Source organism: Triticum aestivum, chromosome 6A (assembly GCF_018294505.1).
Source record: "Triticum aestivum cultivar Chinese Spring chromosome 6A, IWGSC CS RefSeq v2.1, whole genome shotgun sequence".
Lineage (NCBI taxonomy): Eukaryota > Viridiplantae > Streptophyta > Magnoliopsida > Poales > Poaceae > Triticum > Triticum aestivum.
In genome coordinates this window covers 78,128,243-78,152,077 of record NC_057809.1, presented here as the reverse complement: position 1 = coordinate 78,152,077, position 23,835 = coordinate 78,128,243, and the positions used below count along the sequence as shown (strand labels likewise).

Below are 23,835 nucleotides of genomic sequence, written 5' to 3'. Positions count from 1 at the left end.
CGCGAGGAGCCACCAGCGCCTCCGGAGCCTCCCGAGGGCCCTGGGCCTGGGGGCTCGTGAGGATCGGCTTCCGCAGCCCACCGAGTCTGCTGCACCAACACTCATTCATCCTCAACATCATTAGGTGACATCTTTCAAGTTTCATTTCCAGCTGGGAGCGCCCCCCAGGGCTGCATTATTCCCAGGCCGCGTGGGTCCGTCCCTGCGGCATGTACCCCTTTTATTTCATGTTGTTAGCTTATTTTGTTGGGGGCGCCCCTCGGGCTGCATCATCCCCAAGTCGCTCGGGCCTAACCGAGTGATGTCCGCCTTCCCATTATCCATTTGAATGAATCCACCCCTTCGCGGCTAATGTGTTTGACCCAGTTGCCCGCTCAACTGACACCAACTGACGGAGCTGCTCCCAAAATGGCACGACGCTTGCGCATGGGTCTGTCCCTACAACGCTGACAAACCTGAATGGCTCAGCTCTAGTCGCGGCAGCCCCGCATGGCGCCACCTCATCAAGCCTTCAGTGCCTCATCGCCCCTCGGAAGCAACCAATGGCTGATTGTCAATTGTCATGGCAACCCCTCATTCTTTCTATGATAGGTCTACAGGATCTCCTAAAGGAGCTGCGTCAGGCGAGGCCCTTGCGGTGCCTCCTCCACTCTCGTCCGCCTGAACTGCTTGCACGTTAAAGGGGGGGTGCCTGAGCATCGCGACTCAGGGCTCCTACTGGCTCTCCAGCACTCACCCTCTGGCCTTGTCCACGGCATCGCGACCTGGCATACCAGCGACGGCTGAGACTCGCTCGAGGGCCGGGACTGGAGGACGTAGAGCAGAAAGGGGAGCAAAGGCGAGAGGAGAGGGACACGTGAGGACCTCGCCGAGCAACCTCACGCCTGCTGATGCACGGACCCGGCGACACACCAGGGAGCGGTCCCTGATTCTCGAGATAAGTCACCACCCAGAAGCACCACCTACCGTGGCACCTTCCCCGCACCTAATGCAATCCCGTGTTAGCGACGCCGCTCTCCTTTCTCACCGAACGACGGCTGCTTGGGCGCCAAAGGGGACCTCCTGAGCATCGCGACTCAGGGGCTCTTACCGGACCCCGGGTCGCTCACCTCCTGGCCTTGACCACGGCATCGCGACCTGGCATACCAGCGACGACTGAGGCCGCCTTGGGACTGGGACTTGTCAGCGCAGAGCGCCAAGCCCTCGTGAGGTTCGAAAGGGAGAACTGAGCTAAGACGGAATGAGCAACTCGCACAATTCTATGACATGGGTTATATTAACAAACAGGATCACAGGAACTTTACAAGCCCCCGCGGGGCGCATCTTTGATTCCTCGCAGGGAACAGATCCTAAAAGGACGCTAACTACACGCGCTCCTGCAAAAGACGCCATCATTAACAGTGGGCCGTCAAGCACCGGCGCCAACCCCATCCAGATCAGAGTCGGCGACGGCCTGACGAGCCCGCCCTGCTCCAGGAGCGGCGTCGGCTCGGGGCTCGTAGCTGTCGTTGCTCGTCTCCGGAGTCACGAAGAGCTCGCCGGAGTCGCTGGATCCTCCGACGCCTCCGCCACCTGAGGAGCCACCAAGGGAGCGGTCGGCGGGCCCAGTCCTCGCCGTAGCAGGGTCGCGACCACCTCTCCCGGGGTAGCACTCCAGCCGGCGCCCGTTCGCATCGAAGACCTTGAAGAACATCACCGAAGCACCGGCGTACTCCAAGTGGATCGCGAAAGCGCCTCTTGTCCTGCAAACCCGGGCGATTTCGCCCCAGCCTCGAGTCATGAAGACCTCGCCCGGGGCGACGACCGCGACCTCTGCCTCGGTCGCGAGTGTGCGGCAGCCGGCGTGCTGCAGCCAAAGGTCCAGGGGTTCTCTCTGTGGGATGATGGAGGCGAAGAAGGGAGGAAGGCGAATCCAAGACTGAGGAGGCATGGCGGCGTGGAGCACGAACTCTCGGGAGGAGCCCTCGGTGTGGACCCCAAGGGGGACGACCCACACCTTCGTGACCCATCGGCGCCGACGGCGGCACCGCCCGTGGCGATCGGCATCGACTCCTTGAGAGCCCTCGATGTGGGCGTACAAGGGAAGCGGGAACCCCGGCGGTGGCCGCTCGCACCAGGGCCCCGACACCACCTGATGGGCCCCCTCGTCCCGGTGGCGGAGGGTGAGCCGTTTCTTCAGCGGGAGCGGGTCTGGTTCCTCTCGGGGAGCCTTTCCCTTCTCTGCCGCTGAGAATCGGCGGATCGGAGCCATCGCAGCAAGACGGAGCAAGGACCGGGAAAGAGGAGAAGCAAGAAGAGATGGACTAGAGGGGCGCGTGTCGTTCCGTACTTATGGCCGGCGAAGGCCAACCGCCGACCTCCACGATCGCAGGTAATCATGGCCCGCTTTGCATGCAGGGACTTGTCCAATCCGTGCAGTTGCCGAGGCATCGTGGGGGAGTGGAGACGCTCACGTCCAATCAACTGCCACGCGGCGCCCAAGGCCGCAGGCTATTAGGGCCCGCGGTGCTTCGCCCGTGCCCTTTCGCCTCCCTGCACGGCCAAGTCCGGGCGCGCCTTGGGCCCGGGGGCTACTGTCGGCGTTCTGGGAATGGGGGTCCCCAGACTTGCCTGCCTACGGCCTGCAGCATGGCTCAAAGGGAGGCCCAGCACGGCCCATCTTCATCAACGCAGACCCAAGACCCTCGCGAGGGGCCAAGCCTCGCGGGGCAGACGACACGGAGCTTCCTCAGGCACGGCCTCGTCAGGCTGGCTCGCAAGGAGGCGGAGAGATCAAGGCGGAGTACCTCACGAGGTGCCCATGACGCAAGCCATGACGACCAAGGGCGCCAGGCGGGCGCCAGCCCGCGCAGTGTCCTCCTTTCCTCTTTGGTGCAAAGGGAGCAAGCGCAAGCGAGAGCATCAAGCAAAGGCACCCGTTTCGGTGCAACGAGACCAAGACCAGCCCAACAGCAGGGAGGAAGTCATTGTGGAGCCCAAGCCAGCATCACCACCAGAGCCTTTGGCAGGCGAGGACCAACTTTTGTCAGGATAAGTGTACCAGATGTTCCCCTTCAAAATGGCCAATTGTTGGCGCCCTTCCCGCTCAATATTTGGGAAGAGGCCCAGGGCCTTTGCCTATAAATAGGACTAGCCACCCCCAGGGTTGAGGCAATCAGAATGAGGATAGAAGCAATTAGGATTAGAATCGGAATAAGTAGCATCACACAGAGAGAGAGAGAGGCGACTGAACTCCCCTAGCAGTTCATCGCCCTGCCAAGAACAGACCCTCGCGAGGCTGTTCTTCCTTGTATTGCTCACTATCATTAGCCCAAGAGGCAATCCACCACACCACAAACTGGGGTAGGGTATTACACCACAACGGTGGTCCAAACCATTATAAACCCTGTGTCTCTTGTGTTGTTCTTTTCATAGCTTAGATCTTAGCGTGGCGGTGGGGTGCAGGTAGGTAGAAGGCGAAATCTCCGCGCGCACCCAATGTTCGAACCTCAAGGGTCTGCTGGAACCCGAAATCCGACAGTATGGCTCTCACAAAAGGTGTGTACAGCAAGGATGATTGTGGTAACCTAAGAAACAAAGACTCAAATAATACAAGACGCTCCAAGCAAAACACATATCATGTGGTGAATAAAAATATAGCTCCAAGTAAAGTTACCGATGGAAGTAGACGAAAGAGGGGATGCCTTCCGGGGAATACCCAAGCTTTGACTTTTTGGTGTCCTTAGATTATCTTGGGGGTGCCATGGGCATCCCGAAGCTTAGTCTCTTGCCACTCCTTGTTCCATAATCCGTCAAAAGATTTCACCCAAAACTTGAAAACTTCACAACACAAAACTCAATAGAAATCTCGTGAGCTCCGTTAGCGAAAGAAAAAAAAGACCAGTTCAAGGTACTGTAATGAGCTCATTCTTTATTTATATTGGTGTTAAACCTACTGTATTCCAACTTCTCTATGGTTTATAAACTATTTTACTAGCCATAGATTCATCAAAATAAGAAAACAACACACGAAAAACAGAATCTGTCAAAAACAGAACAGTCTGTAGTAATCTGTAACTAACGCAAACTTCTGGAACTCCAAAACATATACCAAAATAGGAAGGCCTAGATAATTTGTTTATTGATCATCAGCAATTGGAATCAGTATTTTATCACGTTCTGGTGATTTTTAACAATTGTTTTCGTGAACAGAAAGTTTCTGGAAATTACAGCAAGATCAAATAACTATCATCCAAGAGGATCCTATAGGTCTAACTTGGCACAAACACTAATTAAAACATAAAAACACATCTAACCAGAGGCTAGAACAAAGATTTATTCCTAAACAGAAGCAAAAGCAAAAAAAACTAAAAAATAAAATTGGGTTGCCTCCCAACAAGCGCTATCGTTTAACGCCCCTAGCTAGGCATAAAAGCAAGGATAGATCTAGGTATTGCCATCTTTGGTAGGCAATTCCTCAATGATGCATCTACCTTCCTTAGAGATTTCTTTATTTTTAGTAATTATCAAACTTTTAGGCACAAAATCGAAAAATTCATTTGTAGCAAATGGTTCCTTAATGATAGCAAAAAGATTGGGATGAATACTTATAGATTTAAGATCCGCTGTTTCCTTACTAGAGGATTCACCCTTATTCTCAGGAACATACATAAGCTTAGCAACTTTATTAGAAGGACTTGGAGTACTCTTAACAAAAGTAAAAGCGGTTCCCAAGTTGGTAATGATACCCTCAAGTTTATCGATTCTAGTGGAATCTTGATTTATTCTCTCATTAACGATGGGTTCCTTCTCCTTAATATGTTTCAAAGTTACTCCCACCTTAGATCCATATTGGGTAATTTTATTGTGGATCTTTTTATCTAGATTTTCAATTAATTCGACGGTAGCAACTTTATTTTCAATAATTTCAGGTCTTTGCATTACATGCTCCAAAGTTAACATAGTTCCATTAACCAAAAGAGGTGGTGAGCCAAATAAATCTATCATATAATTGTAAGAATCAAAAGTGTGGCTACCCAAGAAATTCCCTCCGGTAATGGTATCAAGGATATATCTATACCAAGGATTAGCACCTACATAAAAATTGCAAAGAAGAACTGAAGTAGATTGCTTCCTGGTAGATCTATTTTGAGCATTACAAATTCTATACCAAGCGTCTTTTAAATTTTCTCCTTCCCTTTGCTTAAATTTTAGAACTTCGTTCTCGGGAGACAACGGAGAAGATATAAGACTAGCCATAAGCAAGCGAGAAAAAGGCAAACGGAAAAGAAAGGGCGAATAAAACGACAGTGGTGAAGTGGGGGAGAGGAAAATGAGAGGCAAATGGCAAATAATGTAATGCGGGAGATAAGGGATTGTGATGGGTACTTGGTATGTTGACTTTTGCGTAGACTCCCCGACAACGGTGCCAGAAATTCTTCTTGCTACCTCTCGAGCACTGCGTTGGATTTCCCCGAAGAGGAAAGGATGATGCAGCAAAGTAGCGTAAGTATTTCCCTCAGTTTTTGAGAACCAAGGTATCAATCCAGTAGGAGGCTACGCATGAGTCCCTCGTACCTACACAAAGCAAATAACTCCTCGCAACCAACGCGAATAGGGGTTGTCAATCCATTCATGGTCACTTACGAGAGTGAGATCTGATAGAGATGATAGATAATATTTTTGGTATTTTTGGTATAGAGATGCAAAGTAAAATAAAGGGCAAAGTAAAAAAGCAAAGCAATAATAAAGTGATGGAAGATTAATATGATAAAGATAGACCCGGGGGCCATAGATTTCACTAGTGGCTTCTCTCAAGAGCATAAGTATTCTACGGTGGGTGAACAAAATATTGTTGAGCAATTGACAGAATTGCGCATAGTTATGAGAATATCTAGGTATGATAATGTATATAGGCATCATGTCCGAGACAAGTAGACCGACTCCTGCCTGCATCTACTACTATTACTCCACTCATCGACCGCTATCTTGCATGCATCTAGAGTATTAAGTTAAAAACAGAGTAACGCCTTAAGCAAGATGACATGATGTAGAGGGATAGTTTCATGCAATATGATAAAAACCCCATCTTGTTATCCTCGATGGCAACAATACAATATGTGTCTTGCTGCCCCTACTGTCATTGGGAAAGGACATCGCAAGATTGAACCCAAAGCTAAGCACTTCTCCCATTGCAAGAAAAACCAATCTAGTAGGCCAAACCAAACTGATAATTCGAAGAGACTTGCAAAGATAACCAATCATATATAAAAGAATTCAGAGAAGATTCAAATATTGTTCATAGATAGACTTGATCATAAACCCACTTCATCGGTCTCAACAAACACACCGCAAAAAGAAGATTACATCAAATAGATCTCCATGAGAGAGGGGGAGAACATTGTATTGAGATCCAAAAAGAGAGAATTAGCCATCTAGCTACTAACTATGGACCCGAAGGTCTGAGGTATACTCACACTTTATCGGAGGGGCTAGGATGATGTAGAAGCCCTCCGTGGCGGATGCCCTCTCCGGCAGAGCTCCGGAACAGGCCCCAAGATGGGATCTCGTGGGTATAGAAGGTTGCGGCGGTGGAATTAGGTTTTTGGCTCCGTATATGATCGTTTGGGGGTACGTAGGTATATAAAGGAGGAAGGAGTACGTCGGTGGAGCAACGGGGGGCCCACGAGGCAGGGGGCGCGCCCTAGGGGCGCCCCCACCCTCGTGGCCACCTCCCTTCTTTCTTGACATGGGGTCCAAGTCTCCTGGATCATGTTCGATGAGAAAATCACGTTCCCGAAGGTTTCATTCTGTTTGGACTCCGTTTGATATTCTGTTTCTCCGAAACACTGAAATAGGCAAAAAAACAGCAATTCTAGGCTGGGCCTCCGGTTAATAGGTTAGTCCCAAAATAAAAGTGGAAAATAAAGCCCAATATAGTCCAAAACAGTAGATAATATAGCATGGAGCAATAAAAAATTATAGATACGTTGGAGACGTATCATCATGTTTTGAGTCTTACTCAACTTTACACCTTGCAATATAGGCAAGAACTCCTTCTTTGACTGTTCCATTTTGAACTACTTCAAAATTCTTGTCATAGTATGTATTCATTGAAAAATCTTATCAAGCGTCTTGATCTATCTTTATAGATCTTGATGCCTGTCGGTGTCAAAACTGGCAGATCTCGGGTAGGGGGTCCCGAACTATATGTCTAAGGTCGATGGTAACAGGAGACAGGGGACACGATATTTACCCAGGTTCGGGCCCTCTCTATGGAGGTAATACCCTACTTCCTACTTGATTGATCTCGATGAATATGAGTATTACAAGAGTTGATCTACCACGAGATCGAGATGGCTAAACCCTAAAAGCCTAGCCTGTATGACTATGGTAATGAGTATGCCCCCCTCTGGACTTAGTCCTCTGGTTTATATAGACACTGGGAGGATCTAAGGTTACACAAGGTCGGTTACAAAGAAAGGAATCTACATATTCGGTCCCCAAGCTTGCCTTCCACACCAAGGAGAGTCCCATCCGGACACGGGTGCAGTCTTCGGTCTTCGTATCTTCACAGCTCATCAGTCCGACCCATGGCTAACAGGCCGGACGCCCTAGGACCCCTTAATCCAGGACTCCCTCAGTAGCCCAATATGTAAGCAGCTTCACCGAGGTCTTTGTTTGAAAACTCCTTTCAAACACTCCTTTATGCTTTCCAGAAAATTCTACATCATTTCTGATCAACAATATGTCATTCACATACACTTATCAGAAAGGCTGTAGTGCACCCACTCACTTTCTTGTAAATACAGGCTTCACCGCAAGTCTGTATAAAACTATATGCTTTGATCAACTTATCAAAGCATATATTCCAACTCCGAGATGCTTGCACCAGTCCATAGATGGATCGCTGGAGCTTGCACATTTTGTTAGCACCTTTAGGATTGACAAAACCTTATGGTTGTATCATTTACAACCCTTCTTTAATAAATCCATTAAGGAATGCATTTTTGATATCCCTTTATCAGATTTCATAAAATGTGGCAATTGCTAACATGATTCAGACATACTTTAAGCATCGATACGAGTGAGAAAATCTCATCGTAGTCAACATCTTGAACTTGTCAAAAACCCTTTTCGACAAGTCGAGCTTTGTAGATAGTAACACTACTATCAGCGTCCGTCTTCCTCTCGAAGATCCATTTATTCTCAATGGCTTGCCAATCATCGGGCAAGTCCACCAAAGTCCACACTTTGTTCTCATACATGGACTCTATCTCAGATTTCATGGCCTCAAGCCATCTGTCGAAATCTGGGCTCATCATCGCTTCCTCATAATTCGTAGGTTCATCATGGTCTAGTAACATGACTTCCAGAACAGGATTACTGTACCACTCTGGTGCACATCGTACTCTGGTTGACCTACGAGGTTCGGTAGTAACTTGATCTGAAGTTTCATGATCATCATCATTAACTTCCTCACTAATTGGTGTAGGCATCACTGGAACTGATTTCAGTGATGAGCTACTTTCCAATTTGATAGAAGGTACAATTACCTCATCAAGTTCTACTTTCCTCCCACTCACTTCTTTCGAGAGAAACTCCTTCTCTAGAAAGGATCCACTCTTAGCAACAAAGATCTTGCCTTAGGATCTATGATAGAAGGTGTACCCAACAGTTTCTTTTGGGTATCCTATGAAGACGCACTTCTCCGATTTGGGTTTGAGCTTATCAGGCTGAAACTTTTTCACATAAGCATTGCAACCCGAAACTTTAAGAAACGACGACTTAGGTTTCCTGCTAAACCAGAGTTCATACGGTGTCGTCTCAACGGATTTTTAGACGGTGCCCTATTTAATGTGAATGCAGCTATCTGTAATGCATAACCCCAAAATGATAGTGGTAAATCGGTAAGAGACATCATAGATCGTTGCACCATATCTAATAAAGTATGGTTACGATGTTCGGACACACCATTACTCTGCGGTGTTCCAGGTGGCGTGACTTGCAAAACTATTCCACATTGTTTCAAATGAAGGCCAAACTCATAACTCAAATATTCGCCTCCGCGATCAGATAGCACACAAGGTGTTCCTCCGGTATTCAGGAGTTGCATAATCTCATAGTCAGAGGAACATGTATAAGTCATGATGAAAGCAACAGCAATAAAACTAAACGATTATTATGCTAAGCTAACAGATGGGTCTTGTCCATCACATCATTCTCTAATGATGTGATCCCATTCATCAAATGGCAACACATGTCTATGGTCAGGAAACATAACCATCTTTGATTAACGAGCTAGTCAAGTAGAGGCATACTAGGGACACTCTGTTTTGTCTATGTATTCACACATGCACTAAGTTTCCGGTTAATACAATTCTAGCATGAATAACAAACATTTATCTTGATACAAGGAAATATAAATAACAACTTTATTATTGCCTCTAGGGCATATTTCCTTCAAGAAGATGGGCCATGGGGGCCTGCTATGGGACCCACAAGCTCAAGAGTCGCGGCTAAGGGGGGCACGTGAGCTTGTGGCTCCCTGGTGGGTCCTTTCGGTAGATTTTGCGTTCGGTATTTTTATATATTCTAAAATAAATCTTCATAAATTTTCAGGTCATTTGGAGCTCCGAAGAATACCTATCTCTGCTATAGCTCTTTTTCAGGTCAAGAATTCCAGTTGTCAGCAATCTCCTGTTGTGATAGAAGTTGCAAATTAAAAGAAAAAGGCATAGAATTGCATCAAAAGGTGAAATATAACTTTAAAATAACAGAAATAGTAGTAGGAAAACATGATGCAATATGCCTGGATCTTTCCTTACCACATGATGCTTGACAAGTGGAGAATAATTGAGATTGGAACAGGAATAAATATGTTTGACTGCGAATATCATAGAAAAACTTGGAACGTGATCAGTCTTTCTTTCCCTCTTGGAAGGTGATTAGGGTAAAACCTCCCTCACCTCTATATCTATCGTCGAGTATGTGGATTCGACTCCACTCTACTTGCTGCTCTAGAGGCCGATGGCAGAGAGGGGAATCCTGGTGCCTCGTCTTTAGCTAGAATATAGGTTAGGATATTGGTCCCTGTAGGAAGATGCTCAGAAGGATGGTGGCGCTTCTTGAGTTTTTTTCCATGCTTTGTTCCTCCTCAAGTTCGTTCGTCGGGATGGATTGGACGAAGTTTCGGCGTAGATTCTTGCTAGCTCCTTGGGTGGATTGGATGTCAAGTTCTTCAAGTCAATTCAAGGGGTCAAATAGTGACGACTGCAGCTCCAGGCTACTAGTCCTTACAGGCACGTGCACAAAGACTTCTCGACTATCATCGACAAGGTCAAGCCAGCTCTGATATGGGGGACACAACAGCGGCACGTCGGTGGCTCATTCCAGCGACATCAATGGTCGTTTGGTGGTCCAAGGACCTCGATGCAATTTTTATTATATATAAGGTGCTTTGTACTTTTGGTGAATCTTTATAAGATCTAAGTTTTTCGCAAAAAAACATCATAGCAACATCAAAGAAATTATGACAAGAGGCTAGAGTGAATATAAATTTTCCTTCAAATCATAATGCTATGCAATTCATAGGAAAAGAATACTAAAGATTCCAATCCTATAATGTGGCTTATAGATCAAACAATGTGCACAGGAGCATTTCCTATGGATTCAAGTCCTCCAAAAATCCAATAATTTTCCTTTGAATCAAAGGAGGCCTCAATTGTTAATTGGGAGAGATTCATAAAAGAAGAAAGGCAGTGAATTTGAAAGGATTGCATTGGAGGATCAACAAATGATGCCTACAAATAACCATTTTCGCTTCAATAAAGACATGAGTAGCTGAAGCTAAAAGGCCATGCCAATCATACATGCTCCATGTTTTGAGGCAAAGCTTCGACCTAAAATGTGGTAAATAAACGTGTATTTTCTATGTAGGAATGCTTCTTGTAGTTATGGAATAGCCGAGGCTAGGTGTGGTTGTGATCGTTCCATATAGTAGATGTGCCTTGACTGCATCTAGGTTCTTAGCTAAGTCAACGACCTGACCCCGCAACTAACACGCGTCGGGGGACCAACGGCCACATGCTACCTCTTGAGCACTGCGTTGGTTTTCCCTTAAAGAGGAAAGGGTGATGCAGTAAAGCAGCATAAGTATTTCCCTCAGTTTTTGAGAACCAAGGTATCAATCCAGTAGGAGGCCACGCACAAGTCCCTCGCACCTACACAAACAAATAAATCCTCGCAACCAACGCGATAAGGGGTTGTCAATCCCTACACGGTCACTTATGAGAGTGAGATATCATAGATATGATAAGATAATATTTTTGGTATTTTTATGATAAAGATGCAAAGTAAAATAAAAGGTAATAAAAATAACTAAGTGTTGGAAGATTAATATGATGGAAAATAGACCCGGGGGCCATAGGTTTCACTAGTGGCTTCTCTCGAGAGCATAAGTATTATGATGGGTGAACAAATTACTATTGAGCAATTGATAGAATAGAGCATAGTTATGAGAATATCTAGGTATGATCATGTATATAGGCATCACGTCCGAGACAAGTAGACCGACTCCTGCCTGCATCTACTACTATTACTCCACGCATCGACCGCTGTCCAGCATGCATCTAGAGTATTAAGTTCATAAGAACAGAGTAACGCCTTAAGTAAGATGACATGATGTAGAGGGATAAACTCATGCAATATGATATAAACCCCATCTTGTTATCCTCGATGGCAACAATATAATACGTGCCTTGCTGCCCCTACTGTCACTGGGAAAGGACACCGCAAGATTGAACCCAAAGCTAAGAACTTCTCCCATTGCAAGAAAGATCAATCTAGTAGGCCAAACCAAACTGATAATTCGAAGAGACTTGCAAAGATAACCAATCATACATAAAAGAATTCAGAGGAGATTCAAATATTGTTCATAGATAAACTTGATCATAAATCCACAATTCATAGGTCTCAACAAACACACCGCAAAAGAAGATTACATCGAATTGATCTCCACAAGAGAGGGGAGAACATTGTATTGAGATCCAAAAAGATAGAAGAAGCCATCTAGCTAATAACTATGGACCCGAAGGTCTGAGGTAAACTACTCACACATCATCGGAGAGGCTATGGTGTTGATGTAGAAGCCCTCCATGATCAATGCCCCCTCCGTCGGAGCTCCGAAACAGTCCACAAGATGGGATCTCACGGGTACAGAAGGTTGCGGCAGTGGAATTAGGTTTTTGGCTCTGTATCTGGTAGTTTGGGGGTACGTAGGTATATATAGGAGGAAGGAGTATGTCGGTGGAGCAATGTGGGGCCCACGAGGGTGGAGGGCGCGCCTGGGGGGGTAGGCGCGCCCCCCTACCTCGTGCCCTCCTGGTTGATGTCTTGACGTAGGGTCCAAGTCGTCTGGATCACGTTCGTTCCGAAAATCACGTTCCCGAAGGTTTCATTCTGTTTGGACTCCATTTGATATTCTTTTTCTGTGAAACTCTGAAATAGGAAAAAAACAACAATTCTGGGTTGGGCCTCCGGTTAATAGGTTAGTCCCAAAAAATAATATAAAAGTGTATAATAAAGCGCAATAATGTCCAAAACAGAATATAATATAGCATGGAACAATAAAAAATTATAGATACGTTGGAGACGTATCACCACCTTCTGTGCCTCCTCTAGAAACACCAATAATTTCTCGTTGAGTGCCTTATCGAGTCATTCATACAAAAACATTGCATTGCCTCCATTCAAGTAAAAAAAGCAAGTTTGGGCACTTGGATTGCTTAATTTTGGAGCCAACACAACTTCCCCTTAATCCCCCGAATGCCAATTTTGGACTTATAGGAGATCAAGGCGGAGCGACCTCCTACCAATTGGGATGGTCTCAGGAGTGTGAGCGCATAGCAAGTCAAATTTACCTCTAGATACCAATTTGTGATGTCTTGAGGAGATATCATGGACGAAAAGAAGACATAAACAAATCACAAAACACAAGACATATGGCCAAAGAGACGAGTCTCTTGAGAGTTTACCCATTTCTTTTTTTTTTGAAAATTTGACTGGATGACTACAAAGAGTTTTAACAACACTTACACATAGGCCTAGCCAATAACTCACGCATGCCACACATGGTCACACATTCCAACCATGGTGCCTCCCTGTCAACACCGCCTTGTCTATATGTGGGGTGTGACGGATATATCTGACACTAAATATACTTCTTGGCCATATTTCTCAAGGAGACTACAATTTCTTCTTGCCACTACTAGTTTTGTTAAAGCCTCATCTCCTTTGGAAGTTGATATACTTGATAGAAAAGCCAAACAAGAGGGCGAAAGCCACAGTGCATCCCATAGTCACTGCGGCAATCACTCCCAAGAATTCATGCCTGAAACCATAGTAGCTCCTCAGGAACTCTACTACAGTCTCACCAGTCTCAAGTTTCTCCTCGACATCCCCAAATTGTGAAGCGACTAGACCATACACTGTCCATGCAACCGGGCATATCCAGTAATACCAACTCCACCAGATAGGAATTCTCTGCATCAAACCAAAAATGTATTGTGAATCAAGATATATTCATATAGTTAGCTGGAGGACTAGAACCAATTGAGCATAACTATGTTGTGTGGGTGGAGAAACTCACATAAACTGGGATGAGAAACCCAGAGAACAAGTTCCATAGGCCATAGGATGCAGATGATATAATTGCTGCAATACCACCACTGGGTGAAAGTCCCGCAGCCATCATCCCAATGAATGTGAAGTACAAGAATGTGAAGTACATGAAGAACAAGTACCAAAAGAATTTGGTTGCAGTCCACTCAAATCCTATCATTGCATATACCAAAACTCCATAAATAAGAGTTTGAATGAATATGTATGGGAGCTCAATTACAACCTGCGATCATAATGACAATTTCATCAAGTCATTCGAGATATAAAATATAAGTACCACGCAGTATGCACGAGTGAGGTGAATTAGTCACCTGTGCAAATGTATACGGTAGGGATGAGTACATTCGAGATGCTCTTTCCTTGTAGAACACTATTCTTTCCATTGCAATCACCGGTTGGACACCCGATGCATTCGAAATACCGATCATTAGAATGGCAGCGTACATGGACCCCATGGAATTGAACAAATCTTGTCGTCTCGCTCTGTAAGGTGTAGAGAAACATTTTACAATGTGGAGACCACAATACAAGAATAAATAACAATCAGGTGATAATTGAAAAACCCACCTGTTCATTCCAAGGTCCCAGAATACCGTGCCAAAAAGCAATGCTATGATTATGGTGATACAATATCTACTCCCGGTGTAATGAATATTCCTCCAATATGATAAGTTTTGCTTCCATAAGCATATTAAGCATTGCTTCACTAAAGATTGTGAATACTTATTAGAAAAATGGAGATCGGTTGAGCTAGGAGGAGGCATACTTAGTTCCTTTATCAAGGCCTTGTTCTTCCTGAAATTATAAATAGTAGTGTTGGAACATGTCATGTGCATCCCGACAAAATAGAGCACAATAAAATTAATTTGATTTCTAGAAATATCGCTCAAGTAGAGGAAACATGTGTAGTGACAAAGGGCAATGGAGTCAAACCATACGATATGACGTTATGAGTTACTAGACCTAGAAAAAATATATGAATATGATGCAAAACTAAACTAAGCAGATATATGAACTAAAGGTGTAAAAAACACTTAGGTTCATGATCCATCTTAAGCCAAAAAACAACTAACAAACCCACAAACAATAATTAACTATTGATTGGTCGTTGTTGTGCTCTATAATTTCCAGTTACATAAGACATGGCAAAGCTAATTAATGACTACAATATTCCCATATTGTAAAAAGAATTTTCTTTCTCACAAAAATAAGTAGTAGACATTTTCCATTATGATTCTAGAATGTAGCTAAAAGACGCTTCAAAGTAGTTCATGTATCTAAATCATAAAATAAAACTGTGAAATGAAGCTACCATAATATGCACACCAAACTGAGTCTAACTTGTTATATCTATGATCTTGTGTTTTCTTGAATAAGAACTTGTGCACCCAACCAAATTCGAATTCCATACACATTAGATGCCTTTAGAAAAAATATTTTGTTGAAAACTAAATCGTTGTGATTACACCTCAAATTTATAGTCACATGAAACTACCACTAATAATAGGACATCTGTATACTAGAATATGTACATGCTTCAACCCCATACTATTAGGAAGTTACCATACAAACTATTTGGATGAGAAAACAAAACTTGAAAGCAACCAACAATTTCAGTAATAACTGGTAGCAGGCCAACTAGCAGCATATGCCCCAAGACCCTAGAACAAAGTAGTTGGTATCGATCCTCACACAAGCGAAATCTTCAGACACCTTATGTAGAAAGAATTACCTCCTTTGGGTCTTACATACATGAATTCTAGGCAACACAGTCAAGCTAGTTCACAACATAATTCTGCATTGACTGGCCATAAGATTCTATTCACTAAACAATTCTTAGGACAAGTTGGCATAAGGCGGTAGATCATTCTTCTATAGCTACTAGATTTAAGAGATCCAATGTGTTTTGGTACCTTGGATAGCTTGGGTAGGTAAATGTTTCTAGATTATAATTCTACTCCAAAGATAGTAATAAGTTACATTCTGTAACTGGGACTTTCTTAGTTCCTAAAATTAACGGATTATTAAGATGCATTGCACTTACTGATATAGCTCTGATTGTTTGAATATTACAGAAAGATTAATCCCCAACATTTGCTCTTGTACTGTTGAGGTCACCTCCAACATCCAAGTTGTGGGGTTATACCCCTCTTGTATCCTATTGACGCCTATTCCCTGAATAAACCAAATGCAACAATAATTTCACTCCTGGCAAGTTCCATGAATCTATAGAGTAGTAAAAAGGTAATTTTCATGCTTCTATTTGACTAACCTCAAAGTATGTGATCATATTCAAAGATTTCTCGCCTAGTGGACCAACATAGATCTCCTCCCCTCCTTGGTTCAGTAGAAAAAGCTACAATTCATCAAGAATAATGAAACAAACTTACAATTCAAGACACTACAGGTTGCAACTAGAAGCAATAACTTCATTACCTCGTCGAAAGTTTCAAATATGTCTATGCTTGGCTGGTGAATGGTGCAGGCAACAGTTTTACCAGTGTCCATTAGGTTCCTGACAGTCCTCATTACAATTGCTGCAGCCCTAGCATCAAGCCCTGATGTTGGCTCATCCATGAAAATAATAGAAGGATTAGCTACAAGCTCTACTGCAATGGTCAGCCTCTTCCGTTGCTCACATGAGAGACCATATCCTCCAGGATGTCCAACTTGTGCACCTCCCAATGATGTGAGATCCAAGAGCTCCAGCATGTCCTCAACAAATATCTGCATCCAAAAGTTGACAAAGAAATTAACAAAAATATTAAATAAAAACTCGAAAGCAAATAAATAATCTTTGTTGTTATTTTTTTCATCAAACTGACCCTTCTTGTTAATGAGTCAATTTCTGATGGTAATCGAAGCCACGCGGAAAATAGAAGTGACTCAAGAACAGTCAAGTGTGGAGACTGGATATCTGACTGCTCACAGTATCCAAATATACGACAAAAGGTTTCTTGCTTCTTTTGGTAGCCCGAGATAGTTATAGTCCCCTCTCTGTAGCCTCCGGTTATCCTTCCTGCTAACACATCCATCAACGTTGTTTTTCCGGCACCACTAGTGCCCATTAATGCAGTCAGCACACCTGGTCTAAAGCAACCACTCACACCCTTTAGTATTTCCAAACGATCTTTTGTCTCACCCCGTGCTTTATTTTCCTGAAAAATGAACGCCGAAGTAAATAAGAATGGGGGAAGTATGTTTCGCATGCTAGTTCTTAAAATAATCTTGAGATAATAGGAGACATGTTGTTTTACCTTTGGTATGTCTACTGAATACCTTATGTTGTCAAAGGTAAGTGAAAGTGGCACAAATGGAAGCGATACCCTTCCGTTGTTTCTAGGACTCTCCAATTCATTCATTACTCTTTTCTGGTGAGATCTTTTTGAGGGAGCATCCCTACTCAGTTTTGCAAATTTTTTCTCTAGTGCCTTGTTTGTCAATGATGAAAAGCCTCTACCATGTGCTACAAACAAGAACAAACCATCTTCCTTTAGAATTTGTGTATCTGGAAACAAGTCGATGCAATAGTCATGCAATTAAACGTACTTTTGAAGTATGTAAAAGCTGCGGTGTAGAGGCCATTAAATATAAGTGTGTATCCAATCAGTACACCTAAGCCAATCCAGTACCATTTTGCCTCCACAAATATCCCTCGAGATTTCAAGACACTTGTCCCTAATGGATCTGTTGACCCAGGAAGTGCCTGAAAAGCCAAATGTTAAGTTTGTTAGACTGTCAGCCATATTTCTTTCTATAAGTTTCAAAGTTCTGGTCTTGAGGTGTACTTTACTCCAGCGGTGAGATGTAAATTCATTTGTCGAAATTGTAGTTTGTGCATACATCAATGGTGAGATCCAGTAGCCAAGCATCCAAAACTTGTTGAAGTTTTCTGAATGGGAAAGGGGGCAAATAAGAACCACAAATTTAAGAAAAACACAAATTATGGAATGACTACTAGTGGCGAACTTACCGCTAGAAAGTAAAAATCCACCTAAGAGCAAAAGCAAAAGCATTGTAAATGTTCCAAAGATGTTTGCTGCAAACATGTTTCTCGTTACTCCAGCAATCAACCGGAACAAGGAAGATGACATCTGACTTAGTGCTAGAAGCAAAAAATATTGCTTGAAGAACCTGAAATGTGCAAGTCATTTTTGTTTGCCCATTTATTATTTATTGTGGGTTAACATAAAACAAATAATTTCATTGAATGGGAAATGCAACAAATACAGCTAGAGTGTTCACCTGACAGACTTAACATGTAATGAAAGCGTAAATCACCTCTACAAATAAACTCATGAACCACCATAATAATAAACAATAACACTTTTTATTTTTGTTTAATCAACTTGTTGTATTCACTTTCTTCATAGTTGCTTCCATTTTATTTTTCTTCCTTGAATAAAAATGGGGTTTCCGAGTCTTGAAATCCCAACAACATACATAGCCAAAGTGCATCAATGTTCAAACAAGAATACACAAGCAACACTACAATTTATAATTATATATTCTATTGCCAAAAATACTTAATCTACTGAGTGCAACACTTTTTTAGCTAGTTTGCAATGTTTCTAAAATTTAAAATACTAAAATTTTGCATATGAGAAGTACGCAAAAATGGAAAAAAACAACTGAGTAGATTATGCAATAAACTGAGTAGAAATCAAGCAAAGTGAAGCAAACTAGATTGATAGATCAAGATGAGTTTACTTGGACCAGGAAAAACTACACATAATAGAATTTTTTTGCCATTCATTTGTAATGCTCACCTCCCAATATTTGGGTCAAACCCAACTGCATAATATGTCATGGAAACCAATATTGTGATTTCAACAAGGGTGATGGGAATCTTAAGAATCCATTGAGGCAAAGTGTACGCCCATGCCGGATAGAAAACATCCCTTTCCTTAAAGAAAAGTGGCAGTTTCATGATAGTTCCGCCAAGGTCACCTAAATTGCTGAACATGGTTTCACCACAAAGAAAAACAACACCCCAAGATATAACCCTCCATCAGTCAATGAATCACGATGCATGTTGCTTTTCCAGAAGATTGTTAACGCGATGAATGCTATCATAGCCATCTGTCACAAGAGTATTCATTATAATCGTAGTTGTTTGCATATAGTTTAACTATGAAAACTGTGCGCTATTATTCTACAACAAGTATTGATTCTAGAGCAAAGATCAGGCATGATCCCATATCTTTGAGACACTATTAATAACTTGTAGTATTCCTTGAATTTTGTAGAACTTCACATTGTTGAGATATTTTATACTAGATACTACTCCCTCCATTCCATACTATTTGAAAATCTAGGATTGTCCTAACTTTTTAAAGTTTAACCAAGCCTTATTTTTGCTAAGCTATACAATATCAATTATATAAAACATGAAAAATATATTTAATAATGAATCTAATGAAGCAAATTTGGTGTTGTAGATGTTGAAGTATCTTTATATAGACTTGGTCAAACTTAATGAAATTTGACTTAGGAGATATCTAGAGCTTCAATTATTTTGGAACAATTGGAGTACACCTTTTATCAGTACATGTAAGCCCATGTAGCATCTGTCCGGTGACTCTCTTCCATCGCCTAATTTGACCTCATGTATTCAGTACCTGGGGTTAAATTTCCATCTCACATAATACCAGAGGGGTTGAATGGCCTTTTAAAGTACATCTTGACATGCTAGGACTACTAGATTAGAACTCATATGGCATGTTTATGTTATTTTCATGGCTAGCTTGGTCTATTCATGTGTCAATCATGTTAAATAACTAGTGTGATGTTCAACTTAGTTGAATTGTGTCATGTTAGAACCATAGAAAGCCATGTCCGTATTTTTGGTGTGACTAGGAGCAAATTGGTTGGTGAAAAGCGTAATGTATTACTATAAACATATTTAAAAGGCATGTGAGAACTAATATATTCTTGTCAAAAACCATGGGCAAAGTCTTGAACAAATGAATGTGAAAAGTGAAAGAATGATTTATATTGGGTGAAGTGGGGGGAGGGGGTACGAACTCACATGTGCAAAATTAACCATGTATAGGGACGAGTTCCTTCTCATAAGTAGGATTTCTCTAGCAGATATGGCATTGACCAACTGTCGTTTGCTCACACCATATTTTGAATTGGTTAGAGATGGCGATAGACTCTGGTTCTTCTCAAATGGGATCTCAAGGGCCTTTAGAATTATCTGACCAACATGAAATGCATGAAAAGCTTCTGCAAATTTCTCCACAGTGATGTACTGATAAGTTTCACCATCCCTTGTCCAGTAATGCTTTTGATCTTTAATTGAAGTCACCTTTCAATCAAATAAATAAATAATGTGAGCAATATGCTATGATTTAATATGTTTTTTTGACATTTGCGAAGCTAAGACGTGTGTACTTCTAACAAGAAGTCGGCAATAGCTTTTCTCTGGGGACATCTGAAGCCTAGGGACTCAAAAAACTCAATCACGTTCTCTTTGGGCCCTTGATAGACAACATGCCCCTTTGATAGGAGCATGACATCATCAAAAAGATCATATGTTTCAGGTGATGGTTGAAGTAAAGAGATGACAGCCGTTCCCCCAAGTATGTGGACCAATTGCCCTAGGAAATTCACTATTTGAAATGCAGTTGAGCTGTCAAGCCCATTCGAGATCTCATCCATGAATAGGGATCTTGCCGGACCAATGAGCATTTCTCCTGCAACCAATCAGATATGTCAAGCAAGCATAAGTGTTTTGATCCATTACTACGAAATATCACAACTACCAATTTGGCATGTCAATTCTCTTGTAGATGACCTTCTTTTGAGGAACTGGATAAAAATCCTCTAATTTAAAAGCCAAAGTCATACAAGTAGTTCAAAAAATTAACACTCTTTGTTATGGAAATTTCAATATGTAACATGGGAGCTTCTTGTACAACATACCTATCGTGACACGTTTCCTTTGTCCGCCGGATATACCTCTTGCCATGTCATTTCCAACCAATGTATCCGAACAGGTATGAAGTCCTAAGATCTGAAGTGAAAGTAAAGTGCTATCGAATGAAGTAACTCTAATACTAATATGTGAACTGAAAGTGTACTCATAAAAGTTGAAGAGCCATAGAGAACCAAAATCCCATAAATCAAACCTGCATTATATAGTTTGTAACTATGTTGCTCTTGCCTCCGATTGCAGATTCCTACAAGAATGAAACTATGCATCAAGAAACATTGAAACAGTGGAAGTTTTGTAAGATAGTACTCAATGAGTCAGAAACTATGTTGATGTGAGCATGTGACTCTAAGGAAGAAATTAGGGTTGCTTTACAACTTGATATAAATGATATATTGTTAGATCAAATTGTTGGAGCAAAATACTACACTGTTCTTTATGTGACTAAGCGAGAGAAGGTGAAATCAAAACATGCATGTGGGCCAACACATCCTAAAGCTTGCTTTGGTGCACCCTCGGACAAAGTTTAGAACTTTCGATGCAGATGCATGGTTGAGATTAAAACATACCTCTTCAACCATAAAGGTAGTATTGTCTATTTAACTAACTCGTGTTGTTGAGAAATTAACTCGTCAAATTGATCTCCATATCGATCTGTCTCTGGACGTCAGTGTTCGCACGAGTTGGATCTAATTCAGTTATAGATGGATTCATTGTTTAAACTGCAATGGATGTCTTTAACTGCATCCCCTAAATCCAGTTTAGTTCTCTTCGGCTACGTCTTTGATCTAAGGGCGTGGCCGGTGGGTGGGCGGGCCGGAGCGGACACCTCAATTAGGATCAGAAAGCTTTGACAAGGTCATTGATTCCTCAGACAATACTTGCGCACGAGATCGACGAAGGAAGAGGAAGATAGATGGAGATACGAAAAACGGGCGTTCCTATGGATTTGGATCTAATTACCATCTACTCCTTCGGTTCTGCTACTTTTAGATTCGTCTAGGTACGGACGTGTTTAGACATGTTTCAGTGTTAGATACATTTATAGCTAGGCAAATTTAAGACAACTAATTTGAGTACGAAAATACCCTTTAAGTTATTTTTAGGAGGCATGTATTGAAGCGCTCCTCCTAAAAAAGATTGTTTCAATTTTAAAAAGAATTGCATCGACAAAAAATACATTGACTTTAGTTTTTCACCTTCATGAACACGTCGATGTCATGCTCCGGTGTCAGGCCCGCTTCCCCCTCCCTTCTCGCCAGCTCGGCTAACAAATCTGAATAGAGCACGCACGTTTAAGACACGATAGAAAAAGCTAAGAACACACAAAATTTACCTTGCATATAGTACACACTCCTTCTGAACATGTGCATAGAGCGTACACTTGTTTCTAAATCGTCGATTTGGCTAATTAAATATATGTTATATATACCAACAAAAGTGTATCATCGGATTCATATATGGATGAAGTTTCTATATATGTAATTTTTGTTCACATATACTCTCTTGGTCTGAAATTACTGGGACAGGTAATTGGGGATGGAGGAAGTTGTACATATTTGGCTAGTCAGATCAAATTGTACCTAGAAGCACGTGCACATCCTATGCACCTGTCGGGACGGAGTGCTATTTTTTTTTCATCTGAATTTTTGTAAAGTGGTGACTGTTAAAACAACCGCTGGTCCATGGTTGGTTATTCTTTATTTTTCAGTTACCCTGACGGTCACCGGTGCCTTGACACTCGGCGGAGAAGGCGAGCGTCTCCCTAACGGTCATCTCCCCGGTGTGGAGATCCTCCTGGCTAACGTATGCTGCTGCCTTCTCGGCGACAAATTCCTCCATGCCGTGTCCGTTGTAGGTCACCCTCCCTGACACCTGCATCGCTTTATTTAATTATTAACATAAATTACTTACAAACAAGTTTTGTGTGATTAGAAAATGAGCACCGACTTTTTCAACAAATAATATATTTTATTGACTTAAAATGGAGCATCAAGATGATACAAACATAATAAGCTGACGCTCAGTCCTTATATAATTAGGATGCACACGACCAACACAACACACACACATAGAAAACACGCTAGCAAATAGTAAAGTTATACTGTACAAGACAAGTTATGGATAGGCGAGGAAAAAAGATATGATAGAAAAATGAGCACCAACTTAAGAGAGAAGAAGAGACCTTGAGTCCTGAGTCTAGCATCCGTCCGGCCAAAGCCTCGAGCAACGTGGTCTTCCCGGACCCAGGAGACCCCAACAGCAAAGTCATCCTTGAAACAAACAAAATCAAAATGGAGAAGAGAAAAATTAGCCCATGCATGGAACAAACATGAAAACCCGAAGCTAGCTACCCATGATATGCAGTACCTGCGTGGCCTGATGATGGCATTGGTTTCATGGAGCAGCGCATGCTTCGTCTTCCAGGTGTTTGGTACCATACGCAACGTGTTCGCCACGTCCTAACACACCACGGTCGGGAACGGAATTGATTATTAATTACACCCTCTGTAAACTAATATTCCTGCTTCTGGTTATCAAATGGATATATATAAATACCATAAGAGCGATGGTGGCGGCGTTGAGGATGGTCGGCGTCGCGCGGCCCCCGGCGGCGTAGGCCTCCGCCTCCACCGCCAGCCCCACCGCACGCACCTCGATCGTCGGAAGCTCCATTCCGACGCTGCAAACAAGTTGATGGACACAAATTAACACATGTACGATCGATGATTATGCGTGTCCAGTTCGCATGCATGCACGTACCGGTCGAAGCGGTTCTTGATCTTGAGCAGGAACCTTTCGTGGTCGTCGCCGGTGAAGCCGACTAGCTGCTCGACGAAGGACTTCGCCTCTGCCTCCGTCATGACCGCCGCCTCTCCCTGCTCCGCCGCCATTGTCTCATGCCACAAGAGTACGTACACAACTAGCTCCGCGTCTCGCTTCGCGTATATATAAGCTAGACGAGTACTTCCTCCGTAAAACTAATGTAATAGCGTTTAGATCATTACTTTAACGATTTAAACACTTTTATATTAGTTTATAGAGGGAGTAATGATTAGCTGTCAACAAAAAAGGAGCGCTGGTTAGTTGGTTCACTCTGTTGGCCGTCCATGTACAGAAACAACTCTAGTTGATCGTTTCTCCTGAGGATTACATTTAGGTAAACTTGGAGCGGAGGGAAGTACGGTCCAGTTCTTCTAGTGGTTGACTGATTGTTGGGGAAATAAGTCGCAAGA

At 42.8% G+C, this 23,835-nt stretch overlaps 1 pseudogene; it reads right to left on the bottom strand.

The window, feature by feature from the left end:
- Positions 1 to 13,263: 13,263 nt before the first annotated feature.
- Positions 13,264 to 23,493, bottom strand: LOC123130330 (ABC transporter G family member 37-like; annotated as a pseudogene).
- Positions 23,494 to 23,835: the final 342 nt, after the last annotated feature.